Below are 17,326 nucleotides of genomic sequence, written 5' to 3'. Positions count from 1 at the left end.
TCAGTATAGCTTTGCCAGCCCAGAAGTTGGGCAGCCAATGTTTTACATTTTCACAATGTTTTCTCCAACTTTCATAAAGTAAATACATAGTTAATATGAGTTAAAAAGGCCAGGGACACTTCCTTGTGAAAAATCTGTACAGCAGATCATGCTAGAGCTGTGAAAATGTCAGTTTTTGATGGAACTTTAGAGGCAGTGATTTATCATGTATTTTATCATGTGAATGTGCTGCTATTGCTAATGTCTTTCCAAACAAAATAAGGCACAATAGGACTTCTGTAACATTTCTGTGCTACCTTAATCTAGATGAGATGATTCTGTGCTGACTTCTTTTTGGTCACTTTGTGCTTTACCTAGCAGTAAAACTAGGGTTATATTTTCCCACTGTTTGACCCAGCTTATTAAACTGATTTTGCAGCCAAAAAAGCCAGAAAGATTGCTTTTAATTAAAAACAAATCTTTGTTTCAATACCTCTTCATATAAATTTCCAATAAAATTTTGACAAATTAAAAAAATTATATTATTTGCATCATTCTGTCAAATCAGAATTTTTTCTATAGTGCTACTTCTTTAGTGCTAGTGCATCAGCATTACAGTGTGCTTCATTAAGTTAAACTGGTTTTAATAACGTGAATGTGGCAAGTTTTCCAATACTGTATGCTTATATTTGTGTTGCTAAGAGCAGATCAGGCACAGGGGCACCAGTTTAATAATCTCGCCTAGGGCACCATAAATCCGAAGGACGGCCCTTTGTGTGGGTGCCGCTCTCCCCACCAGAAGATCTCTGGTGGCTGCCCCTGTTCTCCCTGACAGCATCTCTGGTGCACGGGGGCTTCCCTCCCCCCAAGTCAGAATCCCCAGCATGTGGGTGCTCCCATCTTCCCCTGCAGGCTCTGCGGGGGGTGTCTGTATAAAAAGAGACTGTGTCTCACTGTCTCGCCCAGGCTACGCTGCAGGGGCTATACACAGGCGCGATCCCACTGCTGATCAGCACGGGAGTTTTGACCTGCTCCATTTCCGACCAGGGCCGGTTCACCCCTCCTTAGGCAACCTGGGGACCCCAAGCTTCCCCAGGATCACCATATTGATGCCGAACTTAGTGCGGACACCCGATCGGCACAGCCCCCTGCAGCCCTGCATTCCTGAGCTCAAGCGATCCGCCGGCGTCAGCCTCCCCAGGAGCTGGGCTCACAGGCACCAGCCACGGGGCTCGGCTAGTAACAGAGTCTCCCGCTTCCAACTTCAGGCTCAGCCTGGGAGCTCTGTGCAGGCTGAGCCTGAGCGGGTGGAAGTGGAGCCTGGAGCTGAGCTGATGTGCTGAGGGTTATTTGCACTGTGCGCTTCACACGGAGGTGAAAGACACGGGGTACAGATCTTTGAGCACAACCCTTGTCCTGAGGAATGGGGGGGCTGCATAAAGAGAGACCGGCTCTCCCTGGTGGGGCTACAGCGGCTCTTCACAGGGGCAGTCCCACTGCCAATCGGTACCAGAGTTTTGCCGGCCTCCTTTCCTGGGCTGGCTCCCCTCTCTCTAGGGGGAACTGGTGGCCCCAAACTTCCCAGAAACCAGCATAGCGAGGCCAACCTGAACACAGACACCTGCTCAGCACCCCGGTGTGCAGCCCTGAACTCCGGCAATCAGCTACACTCAGCTGCCCACCCAACAAGCGTTACACGCAGGAGCCTTCGTGCCCCGCGTGTTCAGCTCCCTCCCAGCGCCAGCTTTAAACTCCGCTGCTCAGTTCTAAGCTTTGGCCACACGGGGGCAGCCTGGAGCTCAGCCAACGCCTCCCGGTGCTGGTTGCGTTTCCCGCTCCTCGTGGCAGGTTCACACCCCGCAGGCAGAGCTCTGAACTGGAGCCGAACCGTTCCCCAAATCCGGCGCTTTAGCAGCAGCTTTGCTAGGAAGGCGCTGACGTCCCCAAGTAACGTAAGAGCCAGAGCGCTGTGTCCAGGATATTCTATTGGGCCCCTCACCGTGGTGTCTGTCAGGCGCAAGGAGAAACCAGGGAAATGTTTTCATGGCGTTTAAGTGCAGAAGGGGCCATTAGCTCAGCTAGTCTGACCCCCGAATAACACAGAATTACACCATGACACGTATTGATCCCACAGACCTTAGACAGATCAAAGCGTTTCAGCCTCAGGAAGGCGGCTAAACTGGGTACCAGAGGCAGCGAACAAGGGGCCCCCAAGGCAATGGCAGGGAACTGACGAGGTGAAATATGCCCAGATGATCCCAGCAGGCGACCCACCCCCATGCTGCAGATGTGGGAGTCCCTGTTCCTCCTGCCCTTAAGAATCTCTGGTGGTAAGTGGGTCCCCCAGATAAGAATCCTCCATGTGGTTTCCCTGGCTTCACCTCCAGATAAGAACATTCTGTGGAGGGAGTGGGAGGAAGGTTGTCTGGCAGATTTGTAAAGGGGGACTGTGTCTCCCTGTGTGGCCCAGGCTCCTGGGAGGAAGTGATCTCAGTGTGTCTGGCTGTCTCCAATTCTCCCACCCATAAGAATCCCTGGTGTGTGGGTGCACCCTAGACCATTAAGGATCTCTGGTGGGTGGGTGTCTTTCTCCCCCTAGTCAGGATCTCTGGGGCATGGCTGTATAAAAAGAGACTTTGACTCACCCAGGCTGGGCTGCCATCATGGAACAGACCAGGTCCTTCTGTGGAGGGTTTGCGTTCCTCCAAGGACGTGATCTCAGTGTGTGTGTGTGTCCCTGTCCCTTCAGCCCTTAACAATCCCTGGTGCGTGGGTGCGCTGGGCCCCATTATAATCCCCTCTGTCTTACCCCCCATGAGGGATCCGGTGGATGTGGGGGTTCTCCACACTACCGAGGGTGTCTGGTGCCCCGGTCCCTCCTGGTTAATAGTGGAGTGTGTGGGTGTCCCCCAGCTCGTTAAGGATCCGTGTTGTGCGGATTCCCCCGTTCTTCTCATTAAGAATGGTGGAATGGAGCATATGGGTGTGTCCCCCACCCCATGAACTAGCTCCTGTGTGTGGTTCCCCTGCCCCCATCCAGGCTCTGTGGTGTGTGGGTGTCACTGTTCCTCTTTTCAAGATCCGTGTTGCAGGGGGGCATCCCTCCCCCCAAGTCAGAATCCCCAGCGTGTAGGTGCTCCCATCCCCCCAGCCAGGCTCTGCGGGTGGGGGGGGGTGTCTAAAAGGAGACCACGTCTCACTGTCTTGCCCAGGCTATGCTGCAGGAACTATTCACAGGCATGATCCCATTACTGATCAGCACAGGAGTTTTGACCTGCTCTGTTTCCAACCTGGGCCGGTTCACCCCTCCTTAGGCAACCTGGGGACCCCAAGCTTCCCCAGGATCACCATATTGATGCTGAACTTAGTGCAGACACCTGATCGGCACAGCCCCCTGCAGCCCAGAACTCCTGAGCTCAAGCAATCCGCTGGCCTCAGCCTCCCCAGGAGCTGGGATCACAGGCACCAGCCACAGAGCCCGGCTTGCTTTGCAGCTTGGCAACTGGAGCTTTAAACTCTGCTTGTGAGCTCTGTGCCTTGGCCAGACGGGGACAGCCTGGAACTGGGAAATGCTCCTGCTCCCCCCACCCCCGTCTCATGTTGAGCTGCAGGCACCGCTGTCCTGCCAGGTAAGATCCTGGATGTTTCGGTGCCCCCTTTCCCCGCCCAGGTGTCCGGGTATCTCTGCCCCCCATACAGAATCCTGGATGTGTGGGTGTCTGTCCCTCTGCAGAGGATCCCGGAGTGTGGATGCCCTTGTCCCCCCCTACAACATCCTGGGTGTGTGGGTGCGACTCTCCCCCCCGTAGATCTCTGGTGGGTGGGTCCCCAGGGTGTGAGTGCTCCCATCCCCCGATACAGGCTGGGGGGGGTATAACTGGCTCTCCCTGTCCTGCCCAGGCGGTGCTACAGCAGCTGTTCACAGGGGCAGCAACCCCACTGTCACCCTGCAGCTTTAACCTGCTCCAGGGGTGACCTGCTTCACCCTCCTGTGGGAGCCCGGGGACCCCGAACTGCCCAGAATCACCTGATTGATGCCGAGCTTAGCACAGACACCGGCTCAGCATGGCAGGGTGCAGCCCTGAGCCCTGACAATCAGCTTCCCTCCGCCTCCTGCTGCACAGCGAGGATCCCACGCGAGAGGCTTCGTGCCCAGTTTGTTCAGGAGCATCCCAGGCTCCAGCTGTAAACTCTGCTGGTCAGTTCTGATCTTTGGCCACACGGGGGCGGCACTAACGGTCCCATCTAAACGCTGTTTGCGTTCGGCCCTTCGGATCGCGGATTGTAACCCGCGGGCACATCTCTGAGCGCAGCCAAATCCCTCCCCAAAGTGAACATTGAAGCAGCAGCTCCCATTGGAAAGATCAGGATTTTTGCCTTTAAAAACAAGGGAAATGTCTGCAGCGAGAGACTGAAGAAGCTCAATTGATTTCATTGACTCCATGAATGTTCCTCTGTGTCCCCCTAGGACTCATGCCCCACTTTTTGGGGACCACTGAACCCTACTCGCTAAGCAGGGGCTAGTGATGCCAAAGCCCAGGGAAAGGGAGAACAAGTGTGGGGCCCCCAGCGCTGGAGCCATGTGAAGGGGCTGCAGGAGAGGGGCAATGGCTGGTGGCCCAGGGAGTTAAGGGCAAAGGGGGCACAGGAGGGGGCAGGAGTTAGGGGTGAAGGAGGCGCAAGGGTTGGGAGTGCAGGAGCTAGCGGTAAAGGGGGAGTGGGGATCGTCCAGGGGCAATGGGGAAGTGCCAAAGTACAACTTTGCCCAGGGCACCATTTCCCCTAATGCTGGTCTGAGCAAACAATTGGAAATGACCCTTCAGTGAGATCAGAACCATAGTGTAGAAAAGCCCCTTTGTTAAGTGGTGGTGGCTGAGGACTTAGGGAGGTGGGTTAGAAAACAACAGGTATCTCTCTGTGGAGGTTTGATTCTTGCCTGCTAGGCGTGTGGGGTGTCTCCATGGCTGTACTTTCCGTCTCTGATCCCCCACAGGGAGCCAAGTCTAGACATATTCAGAGGCTCTATGCCAGGGTTTCTCAAAGTTCCTTTCACTGCAACCCCCCTTGTGCCAAAAAAAAAACAACTTACTACATGACCCTAGAAAGACACACCAAGCCCCTCTACACTGAGCACAGGCAGAGGAGACAAAGCCTGAGCCCTGCCCCAGTTAGGGGAGGGTAAAACCAAAGCTTGAGGGATTCAGCCCTGGGTGGTGGGGCTCAGACTTTTGGTTTCAGCCCCAGGAACCAACAAGTCTAATGCCGGCCCTGGCGACCCCATTAAAACAGGGTTATGACCCACTTTGGGGTCCTGACTTTCAGTTTGAGAACCACTGCTCTATGCTGATGGGAGAGAGTTTTCCTGTGGGTGCAGTTAATCCACTTCCCAAGAGGTGGCAGCTGTGTCAGTGGGAGAAGCTATATCGGTGGGTGTGCAAGCTGTGGTGTTTGCCACATTTAAGAAGTTTAATCAAACCCCATTTTTAAACCACCTGTGGTCTGGGAATGGCAAAGGAGCTCGATGAATCAGGGTTTGTCCTTCAAAGTCCTGGACATGATGATTCAATTTTCTTAGTGTCATGGGGATATTGCTCAGTGTTAGAGTGCTTGATTGCAGTTCAAGTAGTCTTCAGTTCAAACCCCCGTGTTCTCTTAGAACCCTCTTTCTTTTTTTTAAAAAAAGGAAAACATTTTCATTTCCATTCTCCATTCTGTTCAGGGGCTCCTCTATACAGGAGTGCTTGATATCAATGTAAACACTCAACATTTTGCTGTCCAAATGCATAAAAATCTATCAAAGCTGTCCATCCGCTGAAATCAGTTCCAGTCCTGATGTCTAGTGTCTAGTTTATGTTTTCATCAGTTAAACAAAGGTATCAGACGAATGTACATTTGCAGATCCCTCTTCTCCAGGGCTGTGCTGTGCAGAAGAACAAGAGCTACATCCAGTTGCAGTTCAGGAGTCTGATGACAAATGTTCTGAGGGCTGGAGAAAAATGCCTTCTAGTGAGCTATTGAATGAGCTCAACCTGTTTAGCTTATCAAAAGAAGATTGAAAGGTGACTTCATTGAAGTGTTGAAGGGCCTTAATGGAGACAAAAGATTGGATATTAAAGGGCTTTTTAATCAAGCAGAGAAAGGCATAACAAGACCCAGTGGCTGGAAGGTGAAAAGAGACAAATTCATATTAGAAATAAGACACAAATATTCAACAGCGAGGATGATTCACCACAAGAACAAGCTACCAAGGAAAGTGGTGGATTTGCCATCTCCTGATGTCATCTAATGGAGACTAGATGCCTTTCTGGAATGTGTTTGCCCCAAAAGTAGCTCTTGTGTCATACAGGAGGCCTGTGATATGCAGGGGGTCAGATTATATGCTCTAATGGTCTCTTCTGGCCATAAAGTCGACTAATTTCTGAAAAACTGAGTGTTGCATTGGGAACTGTGTCCGATGTTTTCCTGTCTAGCCGGCTTGCTTCCTAGAATGAATGCTCCTTGAGTGGGGTGAACCACAGGGAGTAGCTCAAACCTCCAAAGTGCCTGGGCAGGGGCAGGACATTAGCACAGCAAGGGAGGGGATGTGGCAGTGACATCACAAAGGCTTTTTGCAGGACCTCAGACTATTGGTCAAAGGTGGTGGGGAGATGATGACCTCACAGAGAGATGCTGACATCAGCCAGGCAGGACGGGGTGAGGGAAACCTCAGAGACCCCTGTGGCTTTGCTTCAGCAAGTCTCCTTCTCCAGGTCTCTCTTTCAGGACTGAGAGAGTATTCGGGTTCACGTATATGAGTGCCAGGAGGAACCTCTTTCGAGTTTTTGCCCTCCCTTTTCCACATCCTTCTTGCAATTTGGGGCCCAAAACTGCACGTAGTACTCACCGATGTTGAATAGAGGAGAATGATCATGTCCCTCGATCTGCTGGCAATGCCCCTACATATACAGCCCAAAATGCTGTTAGTCTTCTTGACAAAGGCCAGAGGAGGGAGTGTTAGTGCCTGTGCGGACTTCTGGGAAGTGCATGGGGTGGAAGGGGATGCTGGGATGCTCTGGAACAACTCCATACAAAGCCAGTCAGGACTCTGGGGGAGCCTCCTCTCTGAGCAGACTGTCTCCAGGGCAAGAAGCTTACACCTTCCTGGGTCTGACCTCAGAGCATTCAGCCCTTCCACACCATGCACTTTCCGCAGTGAGTCCGCCCAGGCGGGGTCCTGGGGCAGCCAGAGGTCCCTGCACCCCAACTCCGCAGTCAGATGTGACTCTCAGCCAGACTGTAAAACAGAAGGTTTATTAGATGACGGGAACACAGTTTAAACAGAGCTTGTTGGTACAGAAAACAGAACCCCTCTGTCAGGTCCATCTTGCGGGGTGGGGAGCCCAGAACCAAGTTCTGGGTCTCTCCCCATTTCCCCAGCCAGCTCCAAACTGACACTCCCTCCTCTGGCCTCTGTGTCTCTTCTGGACAAGGAGGCCACCTGATCTCTTTGTCCCCAACACCTTCAGTTGGCATCTTGCAGGGGAAACTGAGGCACCCACACAGTATTCAGAGAAAATATTAAGAACATTCCCACTTTGTCACAACAGGTGCAACAAAAGATAATACTGTATATTGAAGTAGGCAAGTGCTGCTTCTGACTTTCCACTTTTAATTGACCCTTGTAATCTTGTGGCGCTGACGCGTTGTAGCTTCATTTTATATTGGCTTACAGGGCAGGAGCGGGAGGGCACCACCATTTTGGGCCCCACCAAAAATTATACAAACCTGCCGCCTATGTCTCCAGGCTGCCCTGGGAGGGGAAGGTTTTGGGGGGAAAGGGGGAGTTCCAGATGGAGGGATCTGGATGGTGGCAGCGATACCAGATCTAAGCTGGTAATTAAGCTTAGAGTTGTCCATGCAGGTCGCCACATCTGTACCCTAAAGTTCAGGGTGGGGAAAGAACCTTGACACCCATGATCACGCCCCTCTCCCCAAGGCTCTCCCCCCTCACCCTTTCGGTCATTACAAAGTGGCAAGGCAGAGCCCTCCCATTTTTAAAAGCCCTGGGGTGTTGTTCCCCCCTGTTCCGGCACCTCTGGGGCCCTGCACATCACACAGCTCTCCCTGATTTCAGCTGTTAGTGAGGGAGCCTCACTGCTAGCGCAGACTGGGCAGTTTCTTCCATGAGAGACACTGTCCCAAAGCAGGACTAATGCTTAGAGCCGGTTATCAGTGATTTCAGACCAGTTGGTCTGCAGCAAGACTCTCCATTGAGTCTTAACCAGCTCTGTTATTACACAGGGAAGAACAAAAGGGTCAAATGGGGCCTGGAACCCTTAAGAAGAATCCACCCCACCAAGTACCAACACTTGTCGCTACCTGCTCTCAACCCCACTGAGAATGTTTTGGGGTCACTCCTTGGCTTTATCAGCCTAGGGGGTCTCAGAAAATGCTAGCTAGCAGGTGCTCCAGTGGCGCAATTGGTTAGTGCCCAGTACTTATAGGGCAGTGCTGAAAGGAGCTATGCTGAGGTTGTGAATTCAAGCCTCACCTAAAACACTGGTCTTCATTAGCCAAATGGCATCACCCCATCATTTGGCCCTTTGGGATGTAGAATTCCAGACCTGGGACACTGAGGAGGAGTCAAAAATGCCCCCTTCACTTATTACCTCCTCTCCAGAGCACAGGTGAGAATCTACAATCCTTTCTCCCACACCAGCCCCTGTGCCAGGATGCCTGGAGTCCTGCCCCTGGCGTCTGTACTATTGACAAAGACTAAGTGACGAGGACAAAACACTCAAATCCCACCTGGTGCGGGGAGCCAGGTTTGTTCTTCAAATTCTGTCGTTGGTACATTGCCAGGCCTGGGAATGTCCCACAACAGCATTTAATGGGAAGCTGCCTGCAGAACAGTGACACTGCACAGAGCTCCTGTGGAGGAGGGGTGGGAATTAGTAACATTTTGAGGATCGTTTGGGAAATGAGCCTTTGCTGACAAGGTTTGTCTCTGTTCATATTTCACCTTCAGGTGTTATGTTGAGGGATCTTTAGTATATTTTTGTGAGGTTAATAACTATCTCCTCAACTTTATTTACTCAACTTACAAATTGGTGTCACCTGATTTTTGCATCTCCCTGTGACAATACAACTGACACGTGTGGCTTTCTACAGGGGGTCATGATGTTAAAGTTGGGGAATTCAGTCTCTGTACTTCTGGGGGTGGGGGTGTTGCTTTTTTATAGCTGCCTCACGGCCAGGCTCACCGGGCTGTTAGCTGCACCCACTGTCCTTGCCAGGGGCCCCTGCTGAACCCTGGGCGGCTGCACTGCAGTGCTGGAGTGACTCTGCAGGGGGAGAAGCTGCTGAGGAGCAATGTAGAGCAGGTGCAGGAAGGAGATGAGGTCACTATTCACATTCTGAACTGCACAATTTTCCAAATTTGGGAATAGATGAATAGATTCATAGGGTTAAGGTCAGAAGGGACCATTATGATCATCTAGTCTGACCTCCTGCACAACGCAGGCCACAGAATCTCACTCACCCACTCCTGTAACAAACCCCTAACCTATGTCTGAGTTATTGAAGTCCTCAAATCGTGGCTTAAAGACCTCAAGGTGCAGGGAATCCTCCAGCAAGTGACCCGAGCCCCATGCTGCAGAGGAAGGCGAATGTCTGAGAACAATTCTAGGGGAAGGTGAATGCAGAGCAATGACACTGGAGATGCCCAGACCTCCAGTGGGGGCAGCGTGGAAATTAATAATGGGAAGATCATTTGCAAAATTATTCGTCACCAACAAGATTTGTCTCTGTTCCTATTTCACGCTGTGGTGTTAGTTAGAGGAATCAGGACAGATTTTTACTATATTGATTAAACACTATAATAACAGCAACAACAGTGCAGAGCTTGCGTAGTTGGCAGGATTTGAACCTGCGCAGGGAGACCCCCAATGGATTTCTAGTCCATCGCCTTAACCACTCGGCCACAACTACTTGATGTACATTTCATTACATGATGATTCTGTTCTCACAGAATTGTCACTTTAAATTGTTTGCTCAGACCAGCTTCCCCAGCACACTCATGGCTGCATTAGTGTAAGTGTGTCCTTGGCTGAACAGCGAGAATTCCTGCCCATTTCCCTTCCGGCTGGAGCAGGATGAGAGTGTGTTTGTGTGAATGACATTGCTGTAGATTGTTGTTCATTCCCCACTCTGACAATTCAGACAGTCCCTTTCCTAGTCAAATCTCCAGCACATCGTTCCAATAGCAGGGGGCAGGATTTCTCTGGGGCACTGGGGGCTGGTGCGTGAACTCAGCCTTGCATTCCACCCTTGATGATTCATGGACTAACAACAGCAGCAGAAAGAAAGAGCCGAGCCAATATCTCCCTGGCAGGGATGCAGGTGCCACGTCCCCTCTGTCTGACCGTCGCCATTGCAGGAGAGAAGGGTTCACTGGTCACTCCCTTGGCCCCACCTGCTGCCCCCAGGTGCTCCCCCCCAGGGGCCCTGTCAGTGCAGCGGAGCTGAGCAGCATCTGCCTGCTCGCTCCAGTGGCTGCCGGCCCCTCCGCATGGCAGGGCAGGGTGGGTCTGTGCCTCCGCGCGCTACCCCCACCCTGAGCCCCTGCAGCCAATGGGACACTGCGGGGGTGATGCCTGGGGGCAGCAGCACATGGAAACCCCCCAGCCTGCCCCACCTTGGAGCCCCAGGTAAGCGCCATACTCCTGACTCCTCCCAGAGTCTGCACCTCAGTCCACACACACCTGCCCCCAACTCCTCCCACAGCCTGCGCCCTCTCCCTCCACACACCCCTCCCGCCCGCCCCAATCTCCCCCAGAGCCTGCACCCCACCCTCCTCCTGTTCCCCTACCCCTGCCCCAGCCCAGAGCCTGCACCCAGCACCCAAACTCCCAGAGCCATAACAAGGAATTTTTGTGCCCGAGGCAAGGGCCGGCTCCAGGCTCTTTGGCGGCAGGTCCCTGAATCTCTGTCGGAGGGAAGGACCTGCCGCTGAATTGCCACCGCTGCTTCATTCATCCTTCAGTGGCAATTTCGCAGCGGGTCCCTGAGTCCCTCTCGGAGAGAAGGACCCACTGCCGAATTGCTGCCAAAGAAGCAGCAGCAGTAGAGCTGCCACCGAAGTGCCGCTGATCGGGGTAGAGCTGCGCCCCTCCACTTTGCACGCCCGAGGCAAGTGCCTCACTCGCCTCGCCCTTGTTACAGCGCTGCAAACTCCATCCCAGAGTCTGCCCCCCAGAACCCCTCCCCCACCCAAAATCCCTACCCGAGACCAACCACACACCCCTTCTGCACCCAAACTCCCCCCAGATCCTGCACCCCTCCTGCACCCCAATCCCCAGCCCCAGCCCAGGGCCTGCACCCTAGATCTCCTTCCCCCACACAAACTCCCTCCCAGAGCCTTAGGCAGGTGAGGGGCAGAGTTTTGGGGGGCAGGTTCTGGGCAGCATGAGTGACATTATTGGCCCACTGGGAGGACTGGCACCGGCCCTAAGGTAAATTGAGGTTGAGACCCTGCTTTAAGGGATTGGAGCAATGTTGGAGAGACTGACGGGCAGGGAGCTGGGGAGCCGTGTGTGCTCCAAGGAGAGTTGTTGTTGTGCTCTGGTGACACAGAGTGGGGGTGGGGAGTTTGTAAGCTGTGGTGTTTGTATAGAGATAAAGTTTACTAACCCCCAGGTTAAAAACTGTTCCTGCTCTGGGCTATACATGACACTCTCTGTTGTGAGGGTAGGTCAGTGGGTGAATGTTTCCCTGCAGGATAATAGGTTTGTAGTTCCAATTCAAGTGATTCCCTTTAAAAACTTTTTCGAATGAAAATCAATTTCCAGACCCATCTCCAGTATGTTCAGGAGTTTGCTGAAGGGGGGCAGGGGGCTTGAAATGAATTTAAACACTCAGCATTTTCCTGTGCAAATGAATAAAGACCTAGCAGAGCTGTCCAGCAGCTGAAATCAGTTCCAGTCCTCGGCGTCTCTAAGAGGGACACTCAGTAGCTAAGGCATGTGGGACACCTCTGTGGTGAGGACAGGTGAAAAAATGCTGGATTCAATGAAAGCTGAGCCCATAGGAGGGGAAGGTGAACGGCAGCACCACACAGGGTCATAACACTCAGACACGGGGCTTCACTGTCACTGCCCCTGTGTTTTCCATTATTTCTATCCTAAGGAACACACGATCCCCCTACCCCACACACTGTCACACACAACCTTCTCCCATTGAACCCCATCCCACCCCTCCCCCTCTCCCCCACACACGCCATGGGACACAGCCTGTCCGTGACTCACCCAGATGGGGGCTTGTCTCTGCATCTCCCCAGCAGGGGAGCAGAGAGCCGAAAGGGCCACAGGGGACCAATGGAGCTAGGCAGGGATAGAAAAGACTTCCCCTCCCTTCCCAAGAGTCCCGTTAATCTCACCCATGGGACGTTCCAGCACCGGGTGGGCTCAAAGCACCAACCTTCCCCTGAGCAACAGAAGGGGGAACCAGCTCTATCACATGGAAGGAGGCTCCCCACCTCTGCTGCTGCCATCCTGCAGCCTTTAATATGGATTTGTTTTAGCTAATGCAAACCCCCCCCCCCCCACACACACACACTCCGCTAATCCATCCATGGAACATGGAGACAAACTCCTGAAAACAGGGTCCAGTGGTGCAATGGGTTAGTGCCCAGTGCTTATGGAGCACTGCTGAGTGGGCTGAAGTTGAGTTCAAACCTCCCCTAAAGTGCTAATTTTCTTTAAGCAAATAGCTTCTCCCAATCATTTTGCCCTGCAGAAAATACAATTCTGGCTCAGAAGACACCGAGGTCCCCTTGCTTTACAGAGAGCAGGGCAGATTCCACAGATCTACCAGCCTCTGCTCTCCACCAGCCACCTGTGTCAGGAGGGGTCAGGCAGAGCCCAGAGCACTGCCCCCAACTCCCCCTCAATCTTTGCTCCCCAAACCACCTGTGTGCTCACCCTCTTCGCTGTGAGACTCAAACCCTGCCTGGCTTTCTGTATGTCGGTGTGGTTTTTGTCTGTCTCATTGATGTGCATGTGGGTCCTGTGTGATTTTGGTGGATGCCTTGCATAGTTTTGTGTGCGTGAGTGTGTGTATGATTTTTGCATGAATATTGTTTTTTGCTAAGTATTCTTTTGTTATGTGGGTTTTGTGCATTCTTGTTGTGGGCTTTTGCTGTACTTTTTGGTGTGGATTTGTTCTTTCTATGTTTTGTGTGGCTTTCCCTTATGTGTATATGGCTCTGTGTGCTGTTTGGTTTTTGTTTATGTCTGTGTGGGTCTGTGCAGTGTGTGATGTTCTCATTCTCTCTGTGTGGGTTTGTCTCTCTGTTTGTATCTTCATGTGTAAATTCACTGGAACTTTTCAAACTCTCCACAGCTTTGCCAATTTTCACCAGGAATTTTTCTCCATTAACAAATTCTCACTTGTTCCCTACCAGTTGGTGACCATTGCCCCAGGGGCCTGTCAGTCTCCGGGTCCTGATTTCCCATTGACCCTTCCCCCTTCTATTGGGACTGGGAACTAGCCAACCAAAAACCCCACTAAGTTTTAGTAAAGGGCCAACAGTCCCTTACACAAGCCAGCCCTGTGAGGGTCACCAATGTGCAGAGAAGGCAGCACAAGCTGCTCTCATGGTGTAATACACAGGGCTCTGAATCCTGCAATCTGAGTTCAAATCTCAGGGGGACCTTGTGTTAGCTGGTGGTAAAGATCTGGTGCTCAAAGTGCTTTCCTGTTTCCAGCTATATAAGAGTGAGTCATTACCCTTCTGCTAGGTGACTCCTCCCCACTGGAGCCAGGTCTGTGGTTGGGGTCCAGAAGTGGCTGTGGTTGGGATTCTCACTGCTTCACCTGATGCCCACAAGTTTGGTGCTTGTGGCCACACTTTCCTCTTACCTACATGGCACTTGAACAAAGTGGTGCCAGGGCCAGGCTTGATAGGCAGGAGGGAGGCAGAGTCCCAGGCTGGAGCCCAGCACCTCTCCTCCTCTGGGCACCTGGAGCAGAGGCGGCTGGTGCTGACAGCTCCAAGGGAAGGCTTAAAAGCCACAGAACAACTGAGGGCAGGGCCAGAGGAGGGGAGAACCATGCCTATGCGTGGCCAGCAGACAGCCACAGAGACACCCGGCCAGCCTGCTCCCTGCCATGCCAAACACCCACTGAAGGCCACCCGCAGACCAGCATGCGAGGCGGCTGCTGATGCTCTGTGGCCAACATCACAAGATGGTAGGAAAGCAGGGCCAGCCCCCCTGGTGGGGCCTCTGACCGTTCCCACTCAAGGTGCTCACTTTTGCAGTGGGGCAGGAGACTTTACCCCAAGAGGCTTTTCCCCAGCTAGTGAGAAGCAGAGAAACATCCAGGCTCCAAAGGCGCTATGTAGCAACCCCCCTCAAGCACATGGACAGACGGAAACTGCTCCATACACTTGTCCGGGCAGCCAGCCATTTTCTTTGGCAAGTCAGGAAGGGCAAAGGCGAGACTGGAAGCACCTGGGGCTCATGCCCCAGCCTTTGTGATGCCCAACCCCCAACTCCTTCCTGGGGCTCTAGCTGAAGCCAGAGCATTGGCCTGAGCGGCCAAGAAGAGGTTCCAGATTTGAAAGGAGCAGGACTTGCAGCACAAAGATAAAACTGCACAAGCACAACGGGACTTGACCTCTCAAGTTCTTGATTCAAAGTCAGACACCTTATCCGTTAAGCCATGTGGATGCCTACTTCATGCACTTTGTTGGAAAAGGTGGACACTGTGTTTCTTGGGTCATCTATTGAGGGAGGGCGAGACGCTGGGCACAAGAAGTCGAGTTCCCAGCGAGATGTGAAATGTAATTTTATGGAGCCAGGTGCAGGACTTTGGCAGGGAGGCTCAGGCATGGGGTATTGTGGTGCAGCGGACGGACCCGCTGTCTAGGTGCAGAGATTTATTCTCACTGAGGAGGAGGAGGAATCCTGCTGACAGGCAGTGGCTGTGCAGAAAAAGAGGAGGGGTTCCTGGGACTTTTTTTGCCTCTCTTTGGCCTGCCTACTCACTCTTGTGGTGAACCGTAACAATGGTTTTCAACAAGCCCAGGTAGCTCAGTTGGTAGAGCATCAGGCTCTTAATCTGAGGGCCCAGGGTTCAAGCACCTGTTTGGGTGCTCAGCTTTTAAGTTGCCTTGTGTGCCAGGAACCAAATTCTGTTTACAGCCACATGCAGATACCCAGAAGCTGTGGCCATTTCCTGGAAAGGTTCCTTTCCTTGGCAATCAGGAGAGAGGCCACATCCACAGGAGCAGGTGTAGAAAGTGCAGTCTCCGGCTGCCAGGAAGCGCTGTGCCAACATAGCGTTCTCTACAATGGCACTTAGATCGGGATAATTTACATGGCTCAGCAGCCCCAGTTCCAGCCCCTCTGCCCAGGCAGCTCCCCCAGCCTGACACACACACCCAGCCCCTGCACCCGCCCCACCCCAGGGCTCCTCAGCCCAGAGGGGAGCCCCCCGGCTGAGTGGGGAATCAGAACCCCCCGGAATTACCCTGGGACCAGCATGATCTGCCTCCGCCCTGCCCTGTTCCGCATGTATTCGGAGTGAGTCAGTTTCCCTGTCCCAACATGTGTCCTGCCCTGTGTCTCTTCTCCTCCCCAGCTCCCTCCAAACCACCCCATTTCCCCTGCACCCTGGGCTGGGTCTCTGCCAACCCCCCTTCTCCCCTCCTGCCCCCAATATCTCCCTGCCCCTACGGGTCTATAGGGCTGGATCCCTCCCTCCCCCCTTCTCCTCTCATTTCCTGCCTCTGGGGGTTTAAGGAGATGTGGCTCTCCTCCCTCCCTCCCCACGCCTGCCCCCCCATATCCCACTGCCTCTAGGGGTCTATGGGGCTGGGTCTCTCCCCCTATCTCCCCCCATCCCCTCATCCCCTTCCCCAATATCTCCCTGCCCCAGGCTGTGATGTGCTATGACGTGTGCTGGGGCTGTGATGTGTGCTGGGGCCAGGGCCGGCTCCAGGGTTTTTGCCACCCCAAGCGGCAGGAAAAAAAAAATCTATGATCACAATCGGCGACAGCTCCACTGCACCGCTTTCTTCTTCGGCAGCAATTCGGTGGCAGGTCCTTTCCTCCAAGAGGGACCGAGGGACCCACTGCCGAATTGCTGCCAAAGACCCCGATGTGCCGCCCCTTCCCCTTGGCCGCCCCAAGCACCTGCTTGCTGAGCTGGTGCCTGGAGCCAGCCCTGGCTGGGGCTGTGACCTGCTGTGACCTGCTCACTCACTTGAAACCAGCAGGACAGAAGGTGTCGCGTGTCCATGGGCGGGGCTATGCAGATGAGCAGTGTCTGGCGGCAGGACGGGGAGCAGCGAGAGGAACCGAAGGAGCCCGGCGGAGTCACAGTCCTTCGGGGAGGAGTTTGAATCATAAGTCCAAAGTGGGAGAACAACTCTCCCCACTTGTGCTCAGTCTCCTCTAGGGGGCTGGGCTGGGATCTCTAGGGAGGGGAGCCCAGGAAAAAACAGTCTCCCCTATGGAACCCAGGAGTCCTGGCTCCCAGTCCCCCTGCTCTAGACCCTCTCCACTTCTGAGCCAGGAATAGAACCCAGGGGTCCTGGTGCCCAGCCCCCGCCCTGCTCTGACCACTAGACCCCACTCCCCTCCCAGGGTGGTGCATGGTCACTGGGTCTGTGTCCCAGCTCTGCTAAGGGCCGTGACTGATTTTCCCAAAGTGCTTCCTTCTGAATCCAGCACATCTGCCCCCCCCCCACGCCCGGTCGCTGCCCACCCCCGTGTGGGGGCACCAGCACTGTGCCGGGTCGTGATGGGAAATTGTCCAAGCTGGCCCAGGAGAGACGCGTGTGTCCCTGCTGCCCCCTGCTGGTGGGGCTGAGCACTACTCTGTGTGTGTGTGTGTGTGTGCGTCTGTGACACTGTTTGTATCAGTGGGCTAACCAGTAGGCAATGGCTTTGCAGGATTTTGTATTCTGCAGCAAGTCTCTCTCTCGCTCTCGCTCTCGCTCACACACACAGGGACTCACACAATCCCAAGAACACTCACACACAACACACCCAGAGGGACATGCTAGCGAACCCCCAAAGAGAGAAACAATCACACCCCCAGCCGCACTCACATGTGCCAAGGCCTGTGGAACTCACTGCCACTGGACGGCTACCAATGAGAATGATCCCCTCATGCTGGATCATCTGCTTGGCTCCCCACTCCCTCTCGGGGTGCGCTGTGCATCGTGGCTGGGGATTGTGCAATGGCCCAGCACCAGGCAATGCAGAACAGACACCACATGCCCTGCCCCACCTCATCTGAGCTGCTCTCCAGGTGCATTGGAGCCCAGCCCCCCGCACCTGGGCCCTCCTGCCCCACA

General features: G+C 53.7%; 2 non-coding genes and 1 pseudogene across 2 annotated transcripts; 2 read left to right on the top strand and 1 right to left on the bottom strand.

Annotated features, from left to right (window-relative positions):
• The window catches only part of LOC120375436, a 648,226-nt pseudogene that overhangs the window by 53,828 nt on the left and 577,072 nt on the right, over window positions 1–17,326 (top strand).
• Window positions 9,866–9,948, bottom strand: TRNAS-AGA. The gene has a single exon. It is a non-coding gene; the product is annotated as a tRNA-Ser (tRNA).
• On the top strand, window positions 15,043–15,115 carry TRNAK-CUU. Its single transcript has one exon. It is a non-coding gene; the product is annotated as a tRNA-Lys (tRNA).

This window comes from Mauremys reevesii, linkage group 12 (assembly GCF_016161935.1).
Source record: "Mauremys reevesii isolate NIE-2019 linkage group 12, ASM1616193v1, whole genome shotgun sequence".
Taxonomy (NCBI): domain Eukaryota; kingdom Metazoa; phylum Chordata; order Testudines; family Geoemydidae; genus Mauremys; species Mauremys reevesii.
This window is presented reverse-complemented; position numbering and strand designations above follow the sequence as displayed.